Below are 17,983 nucleotides of genomic sequence, written 5' to 3'. Positions count from 1 at the left end.
AGAGATCAATGTCAGAATACAAGCAGGAAACCGATCCTACCACAGCCTAGCACAACTGCTTCGGTCCAAATCTCTCTTCAGACAGTTCAAGATTCGACTGTACAAAACCCTGATCCAGCCTGTTGTTCTATATGGCTGTGAGACATGGAGTATCCGGAAACAGGACTTCCATAAGCTCCTTATCTTTGAGAGAAAGGTGCTTCGGAAGATCTTCGGTCCGGTTCTGGATGCAGATACAGGGGAATGGAGGATCAGATACAACCAAGAGCTTGAGGAACTATACCAGCAGCCCAACATAGCAGGAGCTGCCAAAGCCAAACGAATCCAGTGGGCCGGCCATGTGGCCCGGATGGAGGATCACAGATGGTCTCGGAAGCTCCTGGATTTCACACCTACAGGAAAGAGACCACCAAGAAGCATTGGAGGGATGGATTCCATGAAGATTTAAAACAAATGTCAATAGATGTGGACGAATGGCGGATAGCAGCAATGGACAGAATACAGTGGAGAAGGAAACTTGTAGATGCGTGCAGTCCACTGGGCCTGATCACGTAGTAGTAATAGTAACACATTGTCAATGAAAATAGAACTGAAAACTTTGTAATAAGCTGTAAAAAGCTAGCTCTAATAATCACAGCATTAAAATGGTTTTCAATACAGAGCAAAAAGATGCTGTTGATATTAAGAATCTGGTGTATAGTTCAGGAAAATGTTAATTAAAATATGGATGTTTCCTGTAATGTTGAAAAATAATGCGTGCAAGTATGACATTATGAACAAATTTTATGGTATTGTGCAAGGTTGTTGAACTGAAGAAGAGATTAATGTAAATAATGCTATTGTATTGTATAATAGTGAGTCAAAGTGTGTACAAGTACAGAATGAAAATATTGACAAAGTTGGTGATTTTGTTAAACAAGAGTGTAAAGTTTATGTAATTATAATAAGATAAGTGAAATGCAATCATTAAAGACCAATATAAGTAATGCTGAAGTGAAACATAGGCTGGGAAAGTTGAGAACAAATATTGTTAGTGTAAAAAAACTGTTGTTAAGTTGTCTGTATCAAATGTATTCAAGATGTTTGAGAAAGACTACGAAGTATCACATGTGCAAACGGCAGTTTTCTACATAAATGTAGTGCTTACTGGAATGTTATATGTAAGATGTGGAATGTTCAAAGAGTTTGCTGATTGGAGTGCCATATTTGCCATTAATTTGAAAAGTAAGAGCTCCCTAGTTGCTATAAAGCAATGTTGGAGAGCAGGAGATCATAGTATTGTGAACCAGTGAATAGGTAGGCAATGCACCGAACTTTAGTAAAGACATTACTTGGCAAATAGTGCCTCCCCATCTGGGTGAATCTGTTCTTACACTCTTGTTTCACTCACTACTTCAACTATTCTGTCCATAGAATGTAAGAGAAATCATCTTTTTCTGTCTTAATTTAAAGTATGTAAAATGTGTGTCAATAGTCAAATTCATTTATGTCAAACTTAAGAGGTTTAAACTAGTATTAAATCAGTACTACAGCAATAAATTTTTGTGGCAAATGTGCTGGCTGTGTTTTCATTCAGTAATGATGAAATCTGTGTAGAAACAGCAGATCTCTTTTAGCTGAAAACTAATATAAATGTTGAGAGAAAACAAAAATATGTTACTGTAAGTCAGTAATTTAATGAAAATACCTTGTTTCAGAAAAATTGTGCCACCTGATAGCATTCCAGCTACAACAAAGGAATTTAAAGTAAACAAATATTTCCAACAGTAATGTTTCTTAAAATGAAAATTTATTTATTTATTTAGTTCTTCAATCATACATAGAACAATGTACAAGATGACACTGGACTTAACTCTAATCATTACAGTTTTCAAGATTATGGCTAGTGCTAAAACTCTTCAATCTTCTTGAAGGCCCACCTTATCAATGATGTCAGTATAGAGACGGGGATTAGTGATCACGGTGTCATCATATCGACTATGGTTATGAAGCTTAATAAATCAGTCAAGAGGGCTAGGAGAGTGTTCCTGTTAGAAAGAGCAGATAAGCAGTTGTTAGAATTTCACTTAGACAATAATTACAAACACTTAGTTACAGAATGATGGCCATAGAGAAATTATGAGCAAAGTTTAAACAGATTGAGAATCATGCTCTGGACAAGTATGTGCCTAGTAAATGAATTAAGAATGGAAAAGACCCACTGTGATTTAGTAACAAAAACTGGAAAACACTGAGAAAGCAAAAGCTGTTTCACTCTCAGTTCAAAATAGGACACAAGTGATGAAAGGCAAAAATTAGTAGAGATTCACACTACTATGAAAAGATCTGTGCAGTAAGCACACAACAGCTACCACCATCATACCTTGGCTTTTAGATCTGGTGAAGAACCCAAACAAACTCTGGTTTTATGTAAAATAGTTAAGTGGGTCTAAGACTTGTTGACCAGTCTGGTTTGGCAGCAGAAATAGCAAAAGGAATGCTGAACTTTTAAATTCCATGTTTAATGAATCATTCACACAGGAGAATCATACAAATGTACTGCCATTTGACCATTGCACATGGACTCAAATGAATTCAATGGATTGGAAAGCTATACAATATTTAAGGGAAAGTGCAGAAGTGAGTAATATTAACGAGACAAAAAGCTACAGCCATGTTGTAAAAAATAGTGTTTGTAATAACGGTAAAGGAGAAATCGAAAAGTTAAATGAACGATTAAAAAGTCTTCAGATAGTTGCTGATAAACAGAGACGAGATATCAGTAAACTTGAGAACAAAAACTGTGAGTTAAAAACATTGGTTTCGAGCAGTAAACGCCAAAAGAGCATAAACAACTTAAACACGCATTCCAGTGAAAGTAATGGTCAAAATTGCGTAAATAGGCCGAACTCAAATGCCAGTGAAAGTAACGGTCAAAAATATGTAAATAGGCCTAACTCAAATGCCCTTCAAAGTGAAAACAGTGGCCTAAATATTTTAAAGTGTGTAAACAATTCAAAAACTATTTCTCGTGTAACGCCAAACAAAGTGACTAAAAAAGTGCCTTGCTCACAACAAAATACATGGAATAAACCTAATATCATGTGCACAAACAAGTTCAGTGTGTTATCAGAAAGCAGCAGCAACTCCATAAACATTGAAAGTGAACAAGTCATCAAACGTGAAGATAAAAATATTGTAAGGAGCTGCAAAAACATCGCCAACAGCCAGAAACAGCGAACAAAGAAACACAATGTGTTTTTTCTAGCCGACAGCCATGGAAGAAAGCTAGCAAATATTCTACAGGATGTGAATATGGATCTTCGTGCAACTGGCATCATAAAACTTGGTGCGAGGACAGAAAATATTGTTGAAGGCATCTCAGAACACAAGAATACAACAAGGGACAGTGACTTTGTTGTTTATGTGACTGGTGCAAATGATGTAGCACATAATGAAGCCCAAAAGTGTATAACAGGTTTGAAAATTTTTTTAGATGTAAGTAAGGTGGAAAACACTATTGTTGTGACAATACCTCATACACATGACTTGATCTATAATTCATGTGTTAACAAAGAGATTCGTAAAACAAATATTAAAATCAAACAACTATGTTCCATTTATGCTAAATGCAATGTAGTGGATATTAGCAGACTTGAAAGAAATTTGCACACTGAACATGGTGAGCATCTAAATTACCATGGGAAAACATTTTTGTGTCAGGAGATAAACAAAGTTGTAAATGAAATACGAGCACGCAGTAGCCTTGTCTTAAAAGACAGTCCCACAGAGCATGACTGTACACCTCCTTTTTTAGAGAAAATGACATTGCAGATGAAGGAAAGTTAGAAACCACATTAAGTGGAAACTGCAGCAGTCTAATTCATTCAGATAATTGTGCAACCCTAGATCATGTAGCGAAAATAAATGAATACAGAAAGTTCTGTGAAAATAGAATACCATTATGTAGCACTGACAGTTTACTCCTCCTTCATATAAATGTACAATCTCTTAGGTGTAAAATCAATGAATTACAATACTGGCTTGATAAAATCAACTGCAGTGTTCTATGCATCAATGAACACTGGATGAAAGACACTGAAATAGACTTGTGTGTTCCTCTTGGATATTCGTTCGTTACAAGCTACTGCAGAAAAAGTATTACACATGGTGGGGTTTCAATGTATGTCAAAAGTAACCTTGAATTGCATTACTCAGTTATAGACCTTAGTAGAATATGCCTTCAAGCTACAATAGAAGTAGCCGGTGTGGTAATGCATGAACAGAAAACTGTAATTGTCTCAATCTATCGAACCCCAGGCTCTGATGAGATAGTATTTATAGAAAAAATTAATACTTTAATATTGTTGTTGTCAAAATATAAACAGCATAGAATTGTAATTGTAGGTGATATTAACATAGATATAAGGGCAAAGAGAAAAAATGTAATTAATATGATTAACACTCTGAAGTCATTAAACTATAACTGTCTCAATGAAAAACCCACTAGACTGAACGCATGCCGTGATAACATAATTAGCAATGTACAAAGAGACTCCATACAATGTGATGTAATAGAATTAGGTATATCATATCATCACCCCACAACTTAACAAACTCAGAATACTACTGATGATTATGAAAGACAAATCTCGTAACAGTGATAGGGACAAGGAAAATTACACTAAAATGAGAAACCTTTACAGATTAGAAATAAAAAATGCTAAGTGCTGTGCAAATGATGAATATACACTCCTGGAAATTGAAATAAGAACACCGTGAATTCATTGTCCCAGGAAGGGGAAACTTTATTGACACATTCCTGGGGTCAGATACATCACATGATCACACTGACAGAACCACAGGCACATAGACACAGGCACCAGAGCATGCACAATGTCGGCATTAGTACAGTGTATATCCACCTTTCGCAGCAATGGAGGCTGCTATTCTCCCATGGAGATGATCGTAGAGATGCTGGCTGTAGTCCTGTGGAACGGCTTGCCATGCCATTTCCACCTGGCGCCTCAGTTGGACCAGCGTTCGTGCTGGACGTGCAGACCGCGTGAGACGACGCTTCATCCAGTCCCAAACAAGCTCAATGGGGGACAGATCCGGAGATCTTGCTGGCCAGGGTAGTTGACTTACACCTTCTAGAGCACGTTGGGTGGCACGGGATACATGCGGACGTCCATTGTCCTGTTGGAACAGCAAGTTCCCTTGCTGGTCTAGGAATGGTAGAACGATGGGTTCGATGACGGTTTGGATGTACCGTGCACTATTCAGTGTCCCCTCGACGATCACCAGTGGTGTACGGCCAGTGTAGGAGATCGCTCCCCACACCATGATGCCGGGTGTTGGCCCTGTGTGCCTCGGTCGTATGCAGTCCTGATTGTAGCGCTCACCTGCACGGCGCCAAACACGCATACGACCATCATTGGCACCAAGGCAGAAGCGACTCTCATCGCTGAAGACGACACGTCTCCATTCGTCCCTCCATTCACACCTGTCGCGACACCACTGGAGGCGGGCTGCACGATGTTGGGGCGTGAGCGGAAGACGGCCTAACGGTGTGCGGGACCGTAGCCCAGCTTCATGGAGACGGTTGCGAATGGTCCTCGCCGATACCCCAGGAGCAACAGTGTCCCTAATTTGCTGGGAAGTGGCGGTGCGGTCCCCTACGGCACTGCGTAGGATCCTACGGTCTTGGCGTGCATCCGTGCGTCGCTGCGGTCCGGTCCCAGGTCGACGGGCACGTGCACCTTCCGCCGACCACTGGCAAGAACATCGATGTACTGTGGAGACCTCATGCCCCACGTGTTGAGCAATTCGGCGGTACGTCCACCCGGCCTCCCGCATGCCCACTATACGCCCTCGCTCAAACTCCGTCAACTGCACATACGGTTCACGTCCACGCTGTCGCGGCATGCTACCAGTGTTAAAGACTGCGATGGAGCTCCGTATGCCACGGCAAACTGGCTGACACTGACGGCAGCGGTGCACAAATGCTGCACAGCTAGCGCCATTCGACGGCCAACACCGCGGTTCCTGGTGTGTCCGCTGTGCCGTGCGTGTGATCATTGCTTGTACAGCCCTCTCGCAGTGTCCGGAGCAAGTATGGTGGGTCTGACACACTGGTGTCAATGTGTTCTTTTTTCCATTTCCAGGAGTGTATTTTAAATTCTAAAAATAAATGTAAAGCTGCCTGGACTGTCATTAAAAGGGAAATTAATAATACCAATAAAGAAAGGAGTATCCCTATTGACTGCAATATTCTCAATGAATATTTTGTAAATAGCATCACCACCCCACCCATCAATTCTGCCCCTTACAATAGCAATAGTTAACCAACTATTACCAGTTACAACCTCTGTAGTTGTACAAGAGAAATTAATCTTAGCTCCGACAAAAGTTATAGGTCCATTTAGTAGCTCTTCTTGTGCTACATTATTAGGAGTAAGACTAAATGTATCTAAAGTCTTGTACACAGGCATTCTTGATCTTCTTGTATATCTTCTCCTCCTGTACAGCATGGCTGTGTGCTCAGTGCGGCTGCCTCGAGTGGAATGAGCGTGCAGCTGCCTGTACTGCGGAAGTTCGTACTGATAAGCCCCACTACACTGGGCGCGGCAGGAAGTCACGCGCTGATAATCCAACATGGCAGCCACATCCGGTATTTTTAACTGCAGATCGCGCTTAGTTAGTGTTATGTCCTAGCCAGTAATGCCACCAGAGCCCGCTGCCAAAAGGTTCGCAGCATCAAAGTCCGGACGCCGTCCGAATAAGCAGCGCCAGCGAGACAGCAAATCGCCGCAAGTCTGCGCGCGCCACCGCTGGCTTCTGGGTTCTTAAGCGCTGGAGTCGCGAGTGCTAGGACAGTTCTGGATTCGCCGCTCAGTTGTATACTCGCCACCGAATCGTGTACTTGCTAGTCAGTTGTGTGTTCATCGCAGCAGAGTTGTTGTTTGTCGTCAGCCGACGCTGACCTAGCCGCTCCGACTCGAACCAGATAGATTTCTGTAGACACCGAGTTCACCACTGTGTTTCTGTATCTTCATGAATAAAGATAAGTACCGACTTTTATTTAATCTGAGAGTTTGGGTTTTCATCTTTCTGTTCACTGTTCCAGCGGACCGGTCGGCCTGCTATTAAAAGTGTGGCGGTGACTTCGTAAGCCATTTCTACAGCCAAGTGTTTGTCGCTACGAACACCGCCACAAAAGTTAGAACTATAGCGCGATCCTCCGAGCTCTAGCAGCAGCCAAGCGAAACTCGTTCAAGGTCACCCGCCAATAGCGGCGCACACAGCCAGAAGCATTGCTTACTTGTGCAAAACAGACAAGAAGTGAGAAGTTCACTTGGACCCAAATCACATTAAATGATATTCATAAGTCAATAACAAATTAAGTAATTCCAAAACAAGATTATTATGGACTCAGTAATCTCATCATTAAATGTATAGCAAAAGAAATTGAAATGCCACTTCTCTCACTATCAAACAGAGTACTTGATGAAGGAATACTCCCCGACTGTCTTAAGCTCACAGTTACATTGCCTGTGTATAAAAATGTGAAAGAAACCTCCCAAATAACTACAGACCCATTTCGATAGTACCAATCATATCCAAGTTGGTAGAAAATTATGTGCATAAGCAGATATACAGGTATTTTGAAACCAACAAAATTTTAAATGAACAACAGTTTGGCTTCAGGTCACACCTGTCAACTGCAAAAGCAGTAGAAGCTTTGGTAAGCAATGTTAATGATGGGTATGAAAAAAGGGTATCAATGTCTGGAACACTTATTGACCTAAGTAAAGCTTTTGACTCGGTGTCACATGACATACTCATCAAAATGTTAAAATACTATGGCACTGAAGATGACACACCCCGACTATTCAGATCGTATCCAAGCAATAGGTTACAACTCGTATATGCAAATAAGCAGAGGTCAGAAATACTCCCTATAGAAAGAGGAATACACCAAGGCTCTGTTCTTGGACCTTTTCTGCTCATTGTCTATGTTAATGACTTCTCGAATTACATACCATGTAAGAACATACTATATGCTGACGATATTAATAAGTACAGGAGAGAACTCATAGAGTGTACTGGACAAAAATAGAGAAATGATGCAAATGGCTAATTACTGGTGTCAGGCTAACCAACTGTGCATAAATCAAACAAAAACAGAAGAAATAATATTTAATCTCAACGTAACTAAAAATGAATACAAAACAGTGAAATTACTTGGACTAATCCTAGACCAAAAGCTCTCATGGGAAGGACACACCAATTATCTATGTAGTAAACTAGCACGAATACTTTTCTTATTGTATAAATTAAGAAACAGTGTGAGCAAGCAATTGCTACTCCACTCATACTATGCTTTTTTTCATTCCCAACTGCAATATGCGATATTGCTTTGGAGTAACTCCCCAGGGGCTGAATGTATTTTCAGATGGCAGAAGAAAGCAATCAGGTGCATGGAGGGGATAGCACCCAGAGAGTCCTGCAGAAAATATTTTAAATCTCTTGGTGTAATGACAGTGCCAAGCATGTACATACATAACTGTCTAATATTTGCCAGAGAAAATCTGAAAAAATTGAACATGAGATGTGATGTGCATGCACACAGTACAGGAAACAGTCACCTGCTGGACTTGCCTTCCACAAGATTTGCTGTAGTCCATAATAACTATAAGTACTTAAGCATAAAATTTTTGAATGAGTTACCATGCTCAGCTCATACAGTACCACTAAATAAATATAAGAATACATTGCAAACCTGGCTAAAAAACAACAAATTCTATACAACTGAAGAATTCTTAGAAACTAATCATCAAAATATATGTTTTACCTAAGTTATGAAGAAAATGTTTTGATATTACATAAGCTAGTTATTTACTGTGATTCTTTTCTTATGTGTGTATTTAATTACTGTATAAAACATTGTTTTACATAATGATGAAGAAAAGGTCTTTAGTTCCTTTTCTCCCCTTTCTGTAACTATTTGAATATCGTACTGAAACTAAAACCCTCTGTAAACTTTGACGAAGCCAGTTGTATGAAAAATACTGAAAGGCTAATAAAAATATTCTATTCTATTCTATTCTATTCTATTCTAATGACAGTAATAAGAATCCCTGTCATAGAGAAACAACTGAAAGAGTGGAAAACAAATAACTCACCAAGTTTGCATGGAATTCCAATTCAGTTTTATAAAGAGTATTCAACATCATTGAGCCCTTACTTAGTTTGCAAAACAAACCCATAATGTTTGGATACAGCATTATTAGTATCCTGCTTGACACAGTCACTTAATTCAAATACATGGATGCAACACTGCAAAGCAATTAGAAATAGAATGAGCATGTAAGGATTGCGATATGCAGGGAAAATGGTAAATTTTGGGAGAGTTTTAGGAAAGTGCAGTTCCTCTATGAAGGGGACCTCATGTAGGACACTAGTGCAACCTGTTCTTGAGTACTGCCCATGTGTTTGCGATCCACACCAGGCCAGAGTGAAAGAATACATCAGAGCAACTCAGAGACAAGTTGCTAGATTTGTTACCAAACATTGGATCAGCGTGCAAATGTTATAGATATGCAGAATATAGTTTTGCTCTAATGGAACATCTAGGTAATTTGGGGTAATATCTTGAAAACATATATGAAAGTGTGGCACTGCAGTTAAAAAGCAATCTAATATCTTCATAGAAATACAGATAGTTCTGAAGAAGAAAAAACCTAATTGAAAACCTAACTTGTCTAAAAACTAATCAAATATATACTGCCACAAATTCTGTTGCCCTGACCCTATTATGCTTATCTCCTTTTTTATGTAACCTGTTTTATGTTTTTGTATTTACAATTTCCAGTAATAATGCTATATGAAAAATATGTTGATATTTAGTCAGTTTCAACAAATGAAAGGTAAGTGTGACAAACTGGACAAAATAAACTATGAAGATATTGCTTTTGAATACTTAAATATTGGAAGAATTAAGTAATTAATTTTAATTTCAAGGTGACATAGGATTTGAATACAGGTTCCATGTACTAAACTTAATAAATACCTGATCATGATTATGTTTGTGATTTCATTATAAATTTTTAAACTAATGTATGCAATAGCATAATCACAGTAACTGATGCCCAGGGCAAACTTTTACTATTTGCAAGCCCTTATTGCCATACCTTAGTTCTACATCTATATCTATGTTCTGCAAGTCAATGTGAAGTGCATGGCAGTGGGTATGTCCCAGTGTACCAGTTATTAGGGTTTCTTCCCGCTCCATTCACAGATCGAGCACAAGAAGAATGATTGTTTAAATACCTGTGTGAATACTGCAACTAATTTAATCTTGTCCTCACAATGCCTATGGATCAATTGTAGGGGCTTGTAGTATACACTTCTTGAGACATTATTTAAACCCGATTCTTGAAACTTTGTAAGCGGGCTTTCTCAGCATAGTTTACATCTATCTTCAAGACTCACTCATGTCAGCTTCTTCATCATCTCTTTGACATACTCCCCAGGATCAAACAAACCTGTGGCTGTTTGTGCTGCCCATCTCTGTACGTGTGCAATATTCCCACATAGCCCTATTCATTATAGGTGTCATACACTTGAGCAATATTCTAAAATGAGTTGCAAGAGTGATTCATAGATTAATTGCATGTCCCCAGTATTCTACCAATAAACCAAAGTCTACGACCTGCAATAATCACAACTGAACCTACATGATCACTCCATTCAATCTTCCCACAAAGTGTTATACCCAGGTATTAGTATGAATAGGCGAATTCCAACTGTGACTTATTGATATTATTTACATTTTGTGCAGTGCACAGTTTTACATTTCTGAACATTTATAGCAAGTTGCCAATCTCACACCACTATGAAATCTTATCATGGTCTGACTGAATATTTTTATGCAGCTTCTTTCAGACAATATTGCATTGCAAATAACTGTATCATCCACAAAAGGTCTGAGGTTACTATTAATATTGTCTGCAAGGTCATTAATATACAATATGAACAGCAAAGGCTCCTACAGACTTTCCTAGGGCACACCTGAAGTTACTTGTATGTCTAGCAATGACTCTCCATCTAAAATAAGATGCTGTACCCTCCCTAACATAAAATCTTTGACCCAGTCACAAATTTACCGCATATGATTGTATTTTGACAAGAAGCATGGATATGATACTGATTCAAATAAACTAAACTAAACTCCATCTGAACAGGCCATGGAGGCCCAACAGTACTGACTGCCCACAATGTCATCCTACGCCCACAGGCATCACTGAATGCAGATATGGAAGGACGTGTGGTCAGCACACCACTCTCCTGGCCATTGTCAGTTTCCATGACTGGAGCGGCTACTTCAAATTCAAGTAGCTCTTCAACTGCCCTCACAATGGCTGAGTGCAGCCCCCTTGCTAACAGTACTCGGCAGACTGGATGGTCACCCATCCAAGAGATAGCCAAGCCTGACAGTAGTTGATGATACTGAGTCAATTACCCTTTGTAAATAAAAAAATATTACATCCACCCAACTGCCTTGACCCAAAGCTTTCAGTGTGTCATGTGAGAAAATTGTCAGGTGGGTTTTATATGATCGATGTTTTCAGAATCTATTCTGGTTGACGCAGACGATGTCATCCTGTTCAAGATACCTCATTGTTTTTGAGCTCATAATATATTCTAAGATTCTACAACAACTCTATGTAAAGGATACTGGACAGCAGTTTTGTGGATCACTTTTACTACCCTTCTTGTAAATGTGTGTGACTTGTGCTTTCTTTCAACTACTGGGCACTGTTTTTTGCTTGGGGGATCTATGACAGATTGTAGTTAGAAGGGAGGCTAACTTAGGTGCAAGTTCAGTATAGAATCGGTTTTGGATTCCATTAGGCCCTGGAACTATATTCAATTTTAACAGTTTCAGCTGTTTCTCAACACCACTGTCACTAACACTTATTTCACTCATTTTTCAATGGTACAAGGACTGAACTGGGGCAATTCTCATGGGTTTTCCTTAGTAAAGGAACATCTGGAAACGAAGAATTTCAGTTTTGTGTCTGCAACCCTCAGTTTCAGTTCATGTCTCATTAGTGATTAAATGGAAACTAACTTTGGTGTCACTAACAGCCTTTACATGAAACCAGAATTTCTTTGAGCTTTGTGAAAGACAATTTGATAGTATTCTGGTATGGTAGTCACTGAAAGCTGTACATATTTCTCTCTTTACAACTAAATGTGTTTCATTTAGCATGTCTCTATCTGTAATCCCATACTTCATTTGGGCCCTATTATGCAGTAGTCTCTATTTCTTTACAGTGACTGTATACCATGGATGGTCTCACCCAATATGAACTGTGCTACGGGGTACACATTTGTTAAGTGCCTGGGCAATTATTCTTTTAAACCTGAGCCACAATTCCTCTACATGTTCCTCTCCTGTGCTGAAAGTGTCAAGTGCCTTATTGAGATATGACTCTACTGCATTTTTATAGAGTTTACTAAACATACATATCTTCCTCCTTGTTTTAGCTGTCCTTTGAACTTGTAATATTGTTACCACAACTGCATCATGATCTCTGATACCATTTTTGATGTAGACACCAATGTGGATGTAGTCAGCACGTGGACACAGATAAACAGCGTGTGGTGAAATAATTTTGTTGCAACTGTACAGCAGATGCAATGTTTGGCATCATTGTGATGAAGTATTCTTACAAAATGGTGGTTAATACTTTTGCCATACTGTCACCTGGAAATTCAGTTTCATTTACCTCAACATTTGTATTTATTTGCTGCTTAATAGTGGCCCATATTTTTTTTTTTTTTTTTCTATTCATGGAGTGTTTAAATTTTTGTATGTAGCATTCACAGTTTACACACACTGCTAGCCATTATAACTGCACTACAATAAATGTAGCCTGCAACAGATGTCAAGTTGACATTTACTGTACTACACACTCAGGTGTACAAATTGCTATAATTTAAGAGCAACCTCACAAAGCTACCTATTTTCTGTATATAACGGAAGATTATACAGTTAGTTTCTCATTCAGAAACTGCATTTGAATCTTGATTGGTTGTAAGAAGATGTGTAAGAAAACATCTATCAGTATGAGGCAGAATTTGACAGCAGTGTACTGAGACTGAAGTTTATCACTCTACAATACTGCTGCTCATGTTCGTCAGTATTACACTAGTGTCCTGAAAATACAGAATTTATGGGTGCAGGAGGGCCACGTTCATTGCTGAGCAGGATCTCAATTGGCCCGGATGACTAGTACCTGAGAGGACAGACATTATTTGCTTGGTCATGCAAAACCACACTGCCATGTTAGATATCTAGGGCCAGGAATTAAGCTTGTCTGCAGCAAGGCAAGTGTCACCATAGACATTATGATGACATCAGGAACAAATGGACTCACAGCATGACAACAACTGTTTCTGTTTCCCTGAATACAGAGGTAGAGAGAGAGGTGCACCAACAGTGGTGTAGCCAACATCAACAATGGACGTAGAAGTAGTTGGTTGCTGTTCTCTGCCCTTAAAGATTTCTATGATCTTATCATTCAACAAGATAATGCAAGACTATGTATTGTCTGTGCTGTCCTGACCTATCTCAAAACTGACTGTTGCCATGTCTAATATGTTCTCCTCTCAAAGAGAAAATCTGGTCATGGGTTGTGGAGAGATTGTCATGACTTATTAGCTATTATGATAGATGATTTCTTGCATAGAGTTGAAGCAACATGGAACAACACACCCATATCTGTCACCTGCGCTTAGTTTGGCTCATTGTTCAATCAGGTTCGAGCCACTGTTGCTGCCATAGGTGACAGGTCCATGTACTGTATTTTGCACCTTGTACCTCCTGAAGTCACCTATGACTTTCATCATGTATTCTTGCTATTACACTATAGATGCACAAATAATTAAAACTTTGTTGTTCTGTATCCACTCTGATGCAGTTTCAGTGATCAGCAGCGTAAATAGTCTGTGATATTTTATTAGACTTCTGTGTACAGGTTATGTCTCAATTAAGTGGAGTTCACCTCCTTAAACCAAGACATTTTTACCCATATGATAAACATGTTTCTTTTGTAATTCTGTTCAGTTTTTCCATCATTTGATCGAGGAGAAAACAGGACAAAAAGATCTGGAGTTTATGTTTAAGCGGGCTATATTTTTAATCATCTCTGTGAGATATAAATTTCTTCCCACTATCCTTCATGTAAAGTTTATCTAAACACCATGATCATGCCACTGGTCATATTTCTGTTATCTAATTCAAAGAGTCAAGCAGTGCATGGAAGAGGGAGTGGTAAGGTACTGGGCTCCAGAAAGTAAGGTTCTTACAGACCAAAAAAATTGTATTTACTAGAGGTGTCCATAAAGGAAATTTAGCACAATTTAAAAGACGAGCTTAAGGTAAACTTTAAAACCAGTTAAGAAAAATAGATTGCAAAAATCAAGTTATCACAGTTAAAAGACCTGAGACAAAACATTTTGGTAACTTATTACACTTGCAAAAGCAGTCTTCAAGATAATTTAACACAATTGAAAAGAGAAACAATTTTCAATTGAAAATTAGAATTACTTTACTATTAGCAAAATTAACAGATACAAGAAAACTTTGGTAATTAAAAGAAATTAAAGGATTATAATCTGCTTCTCTGTAGTAAAGCTGCTGATTCAACACAGTGATCAGGGTCAGCTTCTTACAGTTGAGCAAGCTGTTTACAAATTACAAAGGCCATTTGTGCTAACTGGCCACTTTATTACAACACAGAGAAAACAAAATTATACATGTACCATATATACGTAAACACATAAAGGAACACATTCAATCAATGGGCCATGGAACCTGAGAACCATGCCAAATATATTTACAGGCTATGCAATACTCAGCACACCAAAGTGCATGAGAATCATAATATATGTGTACTACCAATTCCCATACACCAGAAAAGTTCAGGTAACACCACATACATGACTTGGCTCATAGCCTTAACAGTAATGAGTTTCTGGAGAAGTAACCAAATACAAGTTGGCTTCACCAAATGAGAAACCCCCTATCAAACATGTTATTAGCCTCTAATACTAGCCAGGGACATTATAATAGAATCAGTCTCCAATGAAAAAACCATTAGATCAACATACTCTGGTTGATTAACTGGAATTCCACCACATCATCAGTGAAATATGCCTCAGTGACCAGCAGCCAAGGCTTAAGGTGTGTCTGACAGTAATCTTTCATCCATGGCAACACACTGCACACAGAGATGATTACTGCTAAATTGCATTATTCCTCGTGGTATGTCACAACCTACAGGATTAACCAAATACAAGTTGACCTCACCATATGAAAAACCCCTTAGAACATATGTTGCTAGCCTCTAACACTGTTACTCTTATTTTATTCCACAGCAGAGCAGCTGGGACATTACAATAGAATGGGTCTCTAACGAAAGAACCATTATATCAGGTTTGACAAATGAAGGCTCACCAAATTCAACATAGTCCAGGTTCTTAGGCAGAATTCCAGTACATCATCAATGAAATCTGCCTCAGTAACCTGCAACCAAGAGTTTAAGGGCCATCTGGCAGTATTTTTCCATGTACAGGTATTGCATTGCGCTGTGCAAAGGGACGATTACTATTAGATTCCATACTGCCTCATAATACGCCACACCCCATACCACCTGGGAATATACATACCTGGTAAGATCCATCTGCTTGTCCTACATGAGCCCAAAACTCAGGCCATGAACATCAGGCCAGATACTGAGCAAGTCAAACCTTGTGTAGGTGCGTCAGGTAACAAAATTCCTTAGCCACCTCTTTGCGCACTTTTTATCAGGATGCTGCAAAGTCTTCCACCAAATGTCAAAGAGATGAGGTCTCTTACTGCACTTAAAACTCACTGATGTGAGCTGTTGCATGGCTTAATACTATTTTTTATTTATGTTCTGCACATTACTGATTTTTTTTTAATTGTCTGTTACTATCATGTTTGAATAAAGCAGTTACTGTTACTTTTATATTAAATTAACTGCAGGGAATGTGGCTTAAATATAAATTGCTAGTGCATATTTTACAATTACATTAATCCTTGTTGACAATTTTTATATTGAAACAGTTCCAAATCTCAATACGTCTAGGTTTCTTTCAACAAAAGTAACAGAGAAAATGTCTATATTAGTCACCATTAAGAATTAATGTCTGCATAACCTTATTAACATACTCTCCAACTGCTTAATGAAGCATTAGATATTTCCTACAAGTAGCCTGTGAACTTTCAGCATTACGAACTTTTGTGTTCCCAGCTTCACTGTTGCTGTACAGTATTTAAAGAGCTGTTCAATACAATGTTCACTAGTATGTAGAGTTTAGAACTTGACAGTCTTTTTATATACAGAGTCTCTCCACCTTAACTTTTACTATTTTCACAGTAATTTGATATAGAGTGCACTTGTAAATATAAAAGGTCTTTGTCTTTCAGTTCATTACTCCTGGATAAAAAATACTAAAGACAGGCTTGGAAAATCCCATCAAACTGCAGGTCTATAAAAGTAAAATATATGCTTTTTTAACTGTACTGATAAACCAATCTTGAAAGAAGTGTATACAGAGAACAATGTGTGGGGATATTGACATCTGCATGAGACTCAAATATCTCTGGCAGCTGGGAGAGGACAATCTTTGCACAGAGTGAAAAGAAAAGGCAGTGTGTTCTGTCTGAATGTTTGATGTAGATGTATGTAATGTTGCGCTTGTGAATAACATGTATGTTACATTAACCAAATCATGTATGATTGAAAGCAGTTCCTACCACATTGATGTCTGCCCTTCCTTCAGTGCTGGCCCTCACATGATCTGAACATGCATCCTTCTGATGTTGAGTAAGAGTGCTACCATTGCACCATGGAACTGGATCTCTTCAGCATCTTGTGACAACTCTGCTCAATCACCCACTTGTGGATTACTGCATATCATCTGGAAAGTAATAATGGATAGGCACTGTTCTTATCTGCAAACTTCACCCAGCCAATGGATGACACAAATCAGATGGACTTACTTACACTAATGCACTATTTTGAGCAACATATAGAAATCACGTACATCCCCTTTTGACTAACTCATTTGATCCCATAAGTGTTTATATACAAGGACCTTGCCTCCTGTAATTTTGTGATGCTGCAAGAGGATGTCATATTGCAGCTCTGCAACCGCCTTATTCAGGCTTGTACAAGGTGCTTGAACACAGTCCACAGACATCAGATATTCTAGTACATGGAAAACCTGTGATCTTCTCACTCTCCCAATTGAAGCTTGTGTAGGTGTTCCAAGATGAGTGTCCAGCATATTGACAATAATGTCAATTAGAACAATGAGCAACACAGATCACCCTTGACAATTCTGCTCATGGATTCAGTGCAAGCTAGACATGATCTCAACAAGCTTCCACAGCCATCCCCTCCCCCTCGATCATACCCCCTTCCATCAAACCATCTGAGTCATGATATGCCCATGTCAGACAGCCTCTGAAACATCTGGCACAGTACCACTTGTAAAAAATAACCATATCGTACAACATCATGAGAAATAGCCTGACAGTGTCTCAGACACACCCCTGCAATGGGGTGATCAGTCATGTGCATCTGCATCTTGCTCCTTTGAGAAATGGTATCACTGACTTGTCTGCTATGGCACAACTATTCATATACACTTGCACATGCTAATGTACACTGGGCACCACTCCCCACAGTATTCCATACTCCCAGCAGGAGCTCTGTGAGGGAGCTCTGTGAGGATATCAGCATCTATGCAAAACTCAAATGTCAGTGCAGATTGGAAAATCTTTTTAAAGAGTGAAAAGAAAGACAGTGTGTTCTGCACTAATGTTATGAGCAGATGTATTTAATTTTAAGAAAAGGAAAGTTGCAATTTATCATATAGCGGAGATGCTGAGTTACAG

This window comes from Schistocerca piceifrons, chromosome 1 (assembly GCF_021461385.2).
Source record: "Schistocerca piceifrons isolate TAMUIC-IGC-003096 chromosome 1, iqSchPice1.1, whole genome shotgun sequence".
NCBI classification, from domain to species: Eukaryota; Metazoa; Arthropoda; class Insecta; order Orthoptera; family Acrididae; genus Schistocerca; species Schistocerca piceifrons.
This window is presented reverse-complemented; position numbering follows the sequence as displayed.